This window comes from Chiloscyllium plagiosum, unplaced genomic scaffold (assembly GCF_037043375.1).
Source record: "Chiloscyllium plagiosum isolate Xiang-an unplaced genomic scaffold, Cpla_swu_hap1 HiC_scaffold_6, whole genome shotgun sequence".
Lineage (NCBI taxonomy): Eukaryota > Metazoa > Chordata > Chondrichthyes > Orectolobiformes > Hemiscylliidae > Chiloscyllium > Chiloscyllium plagiosum.
This window is the reverse complement of record NW_028270144.1, coordinates 104,621,521-104,631,533: the sequence shown is the minus strand read 5'-3', so window position 1 is coordinate 104,631,533 and position 10,013 is coordinate 104,621,521. Positions and strand designations below refer to the sequence as shown.

At 41.6% G+C, this 10,013-nt stretch overlaps 1 long non-coding RNA gene across 1 annotated transcript; it reads left to right on the top strand.

Moving 5' to 3' along the window:
• Window positions 1-2,828: 2,828 nt before the first annotated feature.
• On the top strand, window positions 2,829-6,382 carry LOC148149833 (uncharacterized). The gene is made up of 2 exons (XR_015757474.1): window positions 2,829-2,999; window positions 4,131-6,382. It is a non-coding gene; the product is annotated as an uncharacterized LOC148149833 (long non-coding RNA).
• The last annotated feature ends 3,631 nt before the right edge of the window (window positions 6,383-10,013 follow it).

Sequence of the window (10,013 nt, the reverse complement as noted above, 5' to 3'; positions counted from 1 at the left end):
TTGTCCATCTGAAAAAAAAGTTAATTCCTCAAATTGATGTTTCATAGTTGCACTAAAAAAGCCTGGACATTACCAGTAAAACCACTAGACAGGAACATAAACCATAAGTTCCACTCCCCAGTTGACTAAGTACTAGCTTTACTTGACAGAAAAGCACAGAGAGGAAATCTAAATGGGACTTTTGAAACTGCTGATCTCAATTTAAAAAATGAGCAATTCACAGCACTGAATTCAAAGAGTGCTTTGTTCAAATTGTGACTATGTGAAGCAATGTACTGCTCTGCACAACTGTAAACAGAATGACTGTAAAATGGGCAACAATCCACGTGAGAAATGCAATTCACAGAATGAACCAGGTGCTTTTCTCAAACATCCAGTAGTGATTGCATAAGATATCCACAGAGTAATATTAGACTCGAAACTCTGTTTCTCCCTCCACAGATTCTGCCAGACCTGCTGAGTCTCTGCAGCACTTTCTGATTTTATTATTAAGATCTTGACTATTATGTAACTGGAGCACAATCTAAAATAGATCCTGATTCTCCACTACATATTGCATTAAAAAGGTATTGTGAAGTGCTACTCCAGAAAATGTTGGTGAGGACAGTCTAACTCATCTGAAGTATGCTTTCTGATTAAAACAATTTATGAAAGGAAAGAGATTATTCAGCCTAACTGGCCTGTAATGGATGTTATCCTCCATACAAGCCTCCTACCCTACTTTATTAACCCCAATCAGCACATCTTTCTATTCTCCCCATCCTCATCCCACTTCTCCTCAAAGTATCTCAGCAATTCACATTATCTATTCAATGATGAAGCAAGTTTCTACTTCTAACCATTATCTGGGTCAAGTCATTTCACCTGAATTCCTCACTGGAATACTGACTATTTTATATTTGTGACCTCCATGTTATAAAATTCCCACATGTTTACAAAACTGGAACAGATCCAGAGCCATAACAGTTCCTGGGCTCTAGATGCCAGACGTAATGTCTAAGGATCCTATAATGAGTCTTTCTTTAAAGTTAACATTGTCTCAACTAATACTGAGCATGTCTGAATATCACATAAATTTTCATATCTTAATTGCCATTAGCCAGAGGCTCATTTAAAAGAGCTTACTACTCCCCATCTTGTCTGCTTATAGGATTAATAATTTCATGAACCTATTTCAGATCCAGTGGGTAAAATTTAATTTAAGAGAAATCCAGACCCAACATTCCTTAATCCAGATTGTGCTATGTATGAAGAATATGAAGTAAGTACAGTGTACAAGCATATGTTTTGAAGCAGCGAAATGGAACTTAGATCACACTTCTTAATGCTGCTGTAAATAATTTAGAAATAGAACACAAAGCATGCTCCAGTACTTACAGCACAGAAATTGGGTTAAATTTTACAATGCATAATTCACACTTAGTAAGTATGGCTCCATTCAGTAGAGCCTTCTGGCTTTCCCATTATTTGTATCAGCTGATAAAATTAATTTATTCGTAATCTTGACCATTAGCACACCATGCTTTGCAGAACAATTAGACATTAAGTTCCCATGTGTGATTCTCAGTCTAATCTGACAGAGTTTACTTCAGTCTAATTCTTATTCAGGGCATCCTCCATTTACAAACATCTGATTTACAAATACTTGTACTTACACAATCCCATACAGGGGTGTAATTTTTAAGAGCCAACGTTTAATGGGAGAGGGGGCAATGGCCTAGTGGTATTACTGCTAGACTGTTAATCCAGAGATCCAGGGCATCTGGGTTCAGTCCCATCACGGCAGGTGGTAGAATTTGAATTCAATGGAATTAAAAGTCTAATAATGACCATGCTAGGGTACAAACCATCCTAATCTTCTGAGTAGTAGTCTGGAATTGATTAGGCCAAGGAAGAAAACAATCACTCAGGGTTTTATAGTCATCATTTGTGTTAGCCCCTTTAGGAGAAGAGAAGGATAAAATAAGGGCCTAGCAATGTATTAAGTTACAGGTGTCTTCATGTCCCAGCGCTCACTAATCTCAGGAGAGTGAAGGAGTGCTAAAAGAGGCCTTATAAAAGTCATAATGTGGAAATAAGGAGGGTTTCACCATCATACTAGCACTATGCTGTAACTTGTCTCTTTAAAATTCACCTCTGAGTACTCGCCACTTGGGGAAGATACTGGTTAAACCATAATTCAATAATAAGGGACAATATTTTTCCCACTGTCTATGGGACTCCAACATCAGAGTCGATCAGGGCTTAGAAATCTCCACAGAACAGTCACACAGTGGGCATTCGATAATTAGTTGGATAGAAAGGGTGTGCATGGATCTGGAGGAAAAGGCAGAAGTTTGGCAATAGGCAATAGAACCAGTGCAGGCATGCTGGGCTGAAGGGCCTCCTTTAGTGCTGTAAAGTTCTATGATTCTGTTTCTTCCCCCAAATTGGCCAATTGATGGCCAGAGAACAGCGTCCAAGGAAAAGCTTTCAAAACTGGAGGGCCAGTAGGAGGCCCTGCGGCACTGAAGGAACAGCAGCTGCCTTTTCAAGGAAACAAGAAAGAGGGTTTTCTCTCTCTCTCTCAAAGCATCCCAGCATCAAATGATTAAATAAAAGATTGACTGAGTAGTCAGCCCAACTGTGTGGAGGGAAAACCCCTGGAAAGGGTGGACTGCTGCTGAAGCCAAGAAGGCATGATGACTCCAAATCTAACATGAGCTCCCCAGTGAGGCACCTGGAGGCCATCTAAAGGCAGTCCCTTTGTTTCTTGGGAGGGGGCGCTGGAGGGTGACTGGAAATTTCTAGCCAGCCTCTGAGACTTTAAACTCACTTGTTGTCAGCAACCCTGCTGACCTCCCATTACCTCCTCAGGCAAAATAGCCTGGGTTTGGTTTGATGTTGGTAAGAAGTCTGGCTGGCTGTGTGGAATCCCAGGCTGACCTACTTCCAGGCTCCTCAAACAGCAGCCTAAAAATTCAGCCTAAAGGAGTAAAACCTTGCGAACCCCAGAGAAGGTAAGGGTGAAGGGAGGGAAAGTTAGTGCGAAAGAAAAATTGAGGCTTGAAAGAAGAATATATTTCATAAGTGTCAAAATCAAGCCGTACTGTTGATGCATAATACATAAGGCTTTGATATTTGAATTTCCTTTTAAATTTATACCCGTAAACCTTTTATTAATTCAACATTGCTTTCACATGGTCTTGCAAAATCGTTGACAAAATGGGTGTCAGCTAAACATCCCATAATACCTGCTAGCACATTCCACCAGTATTAGACTGCAGATCTTAACCACGTTGTTTAATCTTAATGTATTTTCCTTTCCTCTGCAGACTAACTGGAGGTTTTACCAATGGGTGTGCAGATGTTGCAGCATAGATTACATCATCTGCATACCAGAGACTGCGATCAGCAACAGAGTGTGTTCCATGATGAAAAGGAACCATAACCTGTACTGGTTTAAAGAAAGGTTTTATCATTATTCAAGTTAACACACACTACAATGTGTAAACCAAATGACTGTGAATCGTCTTTATTAGGCATTGATATAAAAATGATTAGTTCATCCCTTTAATTACCAGTCTTTGTGCTTTCTTCAAGTGCCTCTCTAATCTTTCAGCAGCAAAAAACCCATTCCATAACAACAGTTGTTACAATCGCAAGAACAAGCGGTTTCCTGGGCTTTGCTGGGCCTGTTCCGAAAACTTCCAGTAATGACAGAACCACCAGTTGTGGGTTCTCAGCCCTTCCCCCATCCCCACATATTCCTGTCCAAATTCTCTGCTGTCTAGAAAGGTCATGTGACCCTCATCAGTCTCCCTGGGGGTGGAGGAGGGGAAGCAGATTGATCCTGCTCTTTGTTGAGAGGTCAACGCCAGCTCTCTTGGCAGCAGGAGATTACCAACACACTCCTAAAAGCTGAGCAATACTGCAGGCAGGCTGCTGTATCTTTTGCTTTCACCTCCATGGACAGACTGAATTTAACAGACATCAGAATTAGCCAAAATGCAGCCCAAAATTAGTACCCTTTCTTTGCACGCCATCATGCACTGGGGTGTAACTTGAAACTCAGTTTTATGAGAAATAACCCTTGAGAAATATGATTCCTAATCATTTTGTAATGTTTAAGTTTTTTTGCCTTTGATTAGGGGGAGCGAGGAACACCAGGAATCTGTCATCAGGATGAAATGGCGATCCCAAGCCTGTGCAGGTGATCAGGGCACCTCACTCACTATGCGATCTTCTGAAGACTAGGCGAAAATGGATACTGCAGATGCTGGAGATTAGCGTCAAGATTAGAGTGGTGCTGGAAAAGCACAGCAGGTCAGGCAGCATCTGAGGAGCAGGAAAATTGACGTTTCAGGCAAAAGCCCTTCATCAGCACTACTCTAATCAATCGTCTGAAGACTGCCTCCTACTGGACCACTTCTGCATTTGCTGCCTCAAGTGAGGCTCCCAAAGCAGGAAGAACAATATACTCTGTGCTCACCACACAGGACAGCAAGTCTTGGCGCATCAAGTAGCGTCCCAACCTCTGGACTAGCAGTTGTGGGTTCAAGTCGCATGGCAGGACCTTTTGGACAACAGAAGGATAATGCCTGCTTCACTCGCACTGTCTATAAATGTTATTGTGTGGTGCCCATGAGTGCTCCTTCTGTTTCTGTTGTGTGGGCATCACAAAATAGCATGAATGGAGAGTTGCCCAAAATCTGGTAATCAGGAATTGAATCCTTCCACTATCCCCAGGCCCGCTATTTCCCAAAGTGCCCTTGAATGACACATTAAGGTAAACACAGGAAAGTCAGCAACTCCAATAGAAGAGGTAGGTACTTCTGAGGCAAAAAGCTGACTGCAAGGTGAAGGTGGTTCCAAGAATAAGGGGGCCCACAGATTGTTGGTTGCTGGAGTTCATCCCCAGCATTGGCTTCAATACTGGCTGAGACCTTTCTTTCGGGCAGCTTCTTCTTTGCAGTGCACAGTCCGTAACTCGATGGCTTCCTGCCACTCCCAGCTCTGTGTCCATGGGGGCTGCTGTGATGGTTGGAAACAGCTATCACCATTGGAAAATAGCCCCTGGGGAGGGGTCCCTTAATTGGTCTGCCCACCTCCCAGAACACCTGCTGCCTTTGCTCCCAGCTGGCCTTGAAACATTTCCTCTGAGATGGGATGGCATCAGAGAGTTAGCCCTCCATAATTCCCCTCGGTTTACTTGGTCCCACCCTGGTCTCCATGGAGACAGTAACTAAAGTGCCCTATGAATATGAGAACCATAAATTAAACATTGTCAAGCAGGCACATGGACAGGATGCAGGTCAGAACCAGAGTCAAATAAAGTACAAAGTTATGTCCTTAAAATCACTCAAGATCATAGATATTCTGGGTGAAGTTCTGGAAACGATAATAACCTTGTGTAAGCACTCATATATTGTTCTGAGTTCTATTTATGCATTTCATTTGTAATCTTTTCTGTAAAATATTTAGGATTTTTAAGCTAATTTTGTTGACAAATGCAGATTAAGCAGGGTGCTGTAAAGTGATATCAGGTTACATAGGTAAAGCAATCAAAATCAGGGACAAATATGAAATTGATTTTAACACATCTTTCCCCTCTTTCCCTCCTCCTTTGGAATTCCTGCCTGTTCAATGGAGGTTTGCAGTCTCCCAAAATCGTATTTAAGTCAGCATTCTTAATGTGTGAAGATGGGTAGAGTTACATAGAAATTATCGCACAGAAACAAGTCATTTAGACCAGCCAGTTGGTAATTAGTATCTATGCTCCACACAAGCAGTAGTCCTAATTACATGTTCCCTTTCTGTTTCCATACTTCTTTATTCCCTTCATCACTCCCTTACTTTACATCCATATGTAAGTATTTTCCAACTGGTGGTGCTGGAAAGGGATTAAAATTGGGAACTCTGGTTGATTTATCCCCTCCCTAACATTAACTGTCAAACCATTGTATTACATGAGATCAGCATGAAACAAGAAGTTTCTGATTTGTTTGGGCTCATGCCTTTACCAACTAGAAATGCAGAGAACTTTTTAAATGTTGAAGTGAATTTCATCTACAGTATGCTCAGCACATTAAGACCAACATCTTCTCAATTTTGTGTTGAATGAGCCCTTCAGCCCGTTGTGTCTGTGCCTGGTAATCAAACATCCATCTATTCCAATCCCAATGAGCTAATCACATCATAGAATCCCTATAGTGTAGAAGCAGACCATTCAGTCCATCAAGTCCACACAAACTGTCTGAAGAGCATCCCACCAAGACCCCCAATCTCCCACCCTATCCCTGAACTATTGATCGTTTACTGTAATACAGAGCTATATGATATCAACAATAGCAACTTGTATTTATATAATGCCTTACTGTAATTAAACATAGGTAAAAACCTATTCCTGATGAAGGGCTTTTCCTGCTCCTCGGATGCTGCCTGAATTGTTGTGCTTTTCCAGCACCACTCTAATCTAGACTGTAATTAAACATATCAAAGTATTGAGAAAGCAAAATTTGACGTGGAGTCACATTAAGATAATGCAGATAACCAAAAGCTTTATCAGGAAGACTGGTTTTAAAGAATGTCTGAAAGAAGGAAAATAAGGTTGAGATGTAGAAAAGAATAGAAAGAATTTAGAAACAATATTAATAACATTTCAGAATGGCAAATTAATTTTAATATTGGTGAGTGTGAGGTGGTGCACTTTGGTCAGAGAAATTACGAGGCCACTTACACCTTGGAAACCTGAAGAGAGTAGAGAAGCCAAGTGATCCACGAGAACAGATAGTAATGCAGGCCAACAAGGAAATAAAATGCCAATAAACTCTGGGTATTATTTCCAGGGGAATGTGATTGACAGGCAGTAAAACTTGCAGTCTAAGCTGTGCTAGGTCTGTGCCAAGTGCACTGATTATAGCAGGGGTAATGGTGAAGACACTCCAGATACCTGTTTCTGGCACACCATATAGATAGGAGCAAAAAACAAGCATCTGGCTCGCAAGCCTGAAATGGGCTTTAGATCTCTTTATGTATATGAAAAAGGGCAAATGTCAAAAGCTCCCAATCAGCTGTATTCAGATAAATACGTTGTTGTGCAATCTAGCCTTAAAGGCACTGCTGGAGTGCTCCACCAGAATGCTCAGTTTAAAAAAAAACAACCTGGATGTGAAGTGCACAGTATGCTGCAATGGCAAGGACTGTTGCTGACTCCTGTTCATTCTCCTTCTTTATCTGCCCCCTCCCAATTGCCGTCTCCCCTCCTGATTACTTTCCTCTTCCCATAACCCATCTGAGTCAGTTAGGTCAACATCATCCTCATGCAGTTGTCATGAAGCTGTCTTGCAGTGTTGAATTGAGGTTCACATTTCACTGTCGAGCAAGATGCTATGAGACACAAAGGCTAATTCCAGGTGAGCCCTGGTGTCACATCTGAAACCTAGGCTGAAATTAATTTACACAGCATTTTTATTCCACAGCAGGCAGGGATATAGTACAGCAAAGTGATCTAGAAGAGAGAATTAAATAGAACAGGAACATATTGATTAAGAGACTGATTGAATGTAGTAGAACAAGGGAAGAGTGAACAAGCAGTAATCCTGTTTCAAAGGTGCAGTGAATTTTGGCAGCAATGCAAAGTTGGAGAGGATTCCTTCAACAGAGTTAGGGATGGATTTGAAAGTGAGAACAAAGATTTCAAAATTGATTTTCTGAGGTACAGCAAATCTGTGAAACCTGACAAAGACAGGAGGGAAATAGCTTGACATGGTCTGTATTATCTAATGTTTTTGACGGATGATGGTTGGGAGGCCAGTGAGGAGTATGCTTAAGAAAGTAATTCAGAGATAATTCAAATGTGAGCTGAATTTCCACAGGTATTAAACACATGGGCATTTACAAGAAAGCTGGGGCATCACGTATGATCAGCAATAAGGAGATTCCTGACATTAATAGTCCCATTTTTCAACCACATTTTAAACAGCAAGATGAGATTCTTGCTAGTGAGCAACTATAAACCCATTCGTATAAACTAGCATGTATTAATGTCCTTGTGCTTACATCAGTTTGCCTCATAGTATACAGTTGCCTATTTTTCCACCACCAAGTAGAAACTAGGCAGTGTAAATTCCCGAAAGTCAGCTCATCGCTCATTCCTCTGGCCCTCCATTTAGGGGGCGGCAATGGCCTAACAGTATTATCGCTGGACTGTTAATCCAGAAACCCAGACATTGTTCTGGGGACCCACCAGTAGAAAGGACTAAGACATGATGGCACAGTCTTAGGATGAAGGGGTGGCCTTTTAGAACTGAGATAAGGATGAATTTCTTCATCCAGAAGGTGTTTAATTTGTGGAACTCATTGTTGCAGAGCGATGTGGAGGCCAAGTCATTGAATGTATTTAAGACAGAGCTAAATAGGTTATTGATTGGTACAGGGATCAAGGGTTACAGGGATAGGGCAGGAGAATGGGGTTGAGAAACATATCAGCCATGATCAAATAGTGGAGCAGGCTCAAATGGCTGAATGGCTTAATTCTGCTCTTATATCTTGTGGTCTTATGAGTTATCATCTTTTTGACCCCATTCCATTTTTCCAGCAGTGGAAAAGATGGCAAACAGTCCATCCAGAGTCCTATTGAAAAACTGAGTTGGCCAATTCAGAGCCTCATCCAGTCTCTACTGCCATTTTACCAGCAACAGGTGACCCCTCTGCAATGTAAATGCTGGCAGCCTTCTAGGCGGCTGTAAGCTAAAACTCCTTTTTTTGGGTACTCTTTGATCCATGAAAGGAAACTTTGGCAACAATGATCACCCATGAGGCATCAGCACTTCCTGCCCTCAGTGACTCTTCTCCTCACCTTTTGATGGGGCCTGTCTGACTACCTCTGGTGCCCAAAATGCATTTACCTTGTTGTGAGGGCACAAGGGCCATTTGTGTGCCCTCTTCTTCCAGGTGCAATCCCAGTTATGGCCAACACTCCCAGTGGCAATAAGGCTCCTGGGCTGCTCACCATCTGATTCATCTTCCAGTTTTTGGAAGCATGGAGCCATCTCTCTGAGTGATGTTGGCCCCAGAAGCAGTCATATAATGAATTAACACCAACATGTGTCCATCCCCATCCACTTTCAGCCCTGAGAACAAGATCCCTTCTGCCATTGGAAATTCTGGCCACTGTCTTCATTCATACATAATCTTCTACCCAGGATTACTTGCTAGAAAAAGGAGCAGGAATATTACTCAATATTCCCCCTCTCCTAACCTCCATCCTAGGGTCATTGACATGAATTATAGTGGTTTATTTATAAACCCATCTGAGAACAGAAGAGGTCCCTATTGGGGATAGCTTCCAAAAGTGAAAACAACTGGGGCGGCAAGGTGGCTCAGTGGTTAGCACTGCTGCCTCACAGCACCAGGGTTCTAGGTTCAATTCCAGCCTCAGGCGACTGTCTGTGTGGAGTTTGCACGTTCTCCCTGTGTCTGTGTGGGTTTCCACGTGCAGGCCAGGTGAATTGGTTATGTCAAATTGACCATACTGTTAGGTGCATTAGTCAGAGGGAAATGGGTCTGGGTGCGGCTCTTCGGAGTGTTAGTGTGGACTGGTTGGGCTGAAGGGCCTGTTTCCACACTGTAAGGAATCTAAAAAAAACTGGGGAAACCTTTCCTGGTCTGAACTCTACACGTAACACTGAGCCATTAAGAGTTAATAAGAAGATTTACCATTGTCTGAGGATTATCATTTCAGTATGAAATAGAAAATTCTGTTCTCCTTATTAGAATTAAATTGGTATCCTATATTAAACTCGAACTGGTTTAAATGCATTTCACGTCTTCAACAGTAAACACAGACACTGCTCTAAGAAGGAAACAGAATTTATTAAGCTTCAACAAAATTTTCTGCTGCATTCAGCACTTAATATAATCTGAATAAGCTCTTCAGAATATTCAATGAGTAAACTGAATAAAATCAAGATCTTTATTCTTAAAGAATTTAAAACATTAGATTGTTTTAATATTGGGGAAAGTGAGGACTG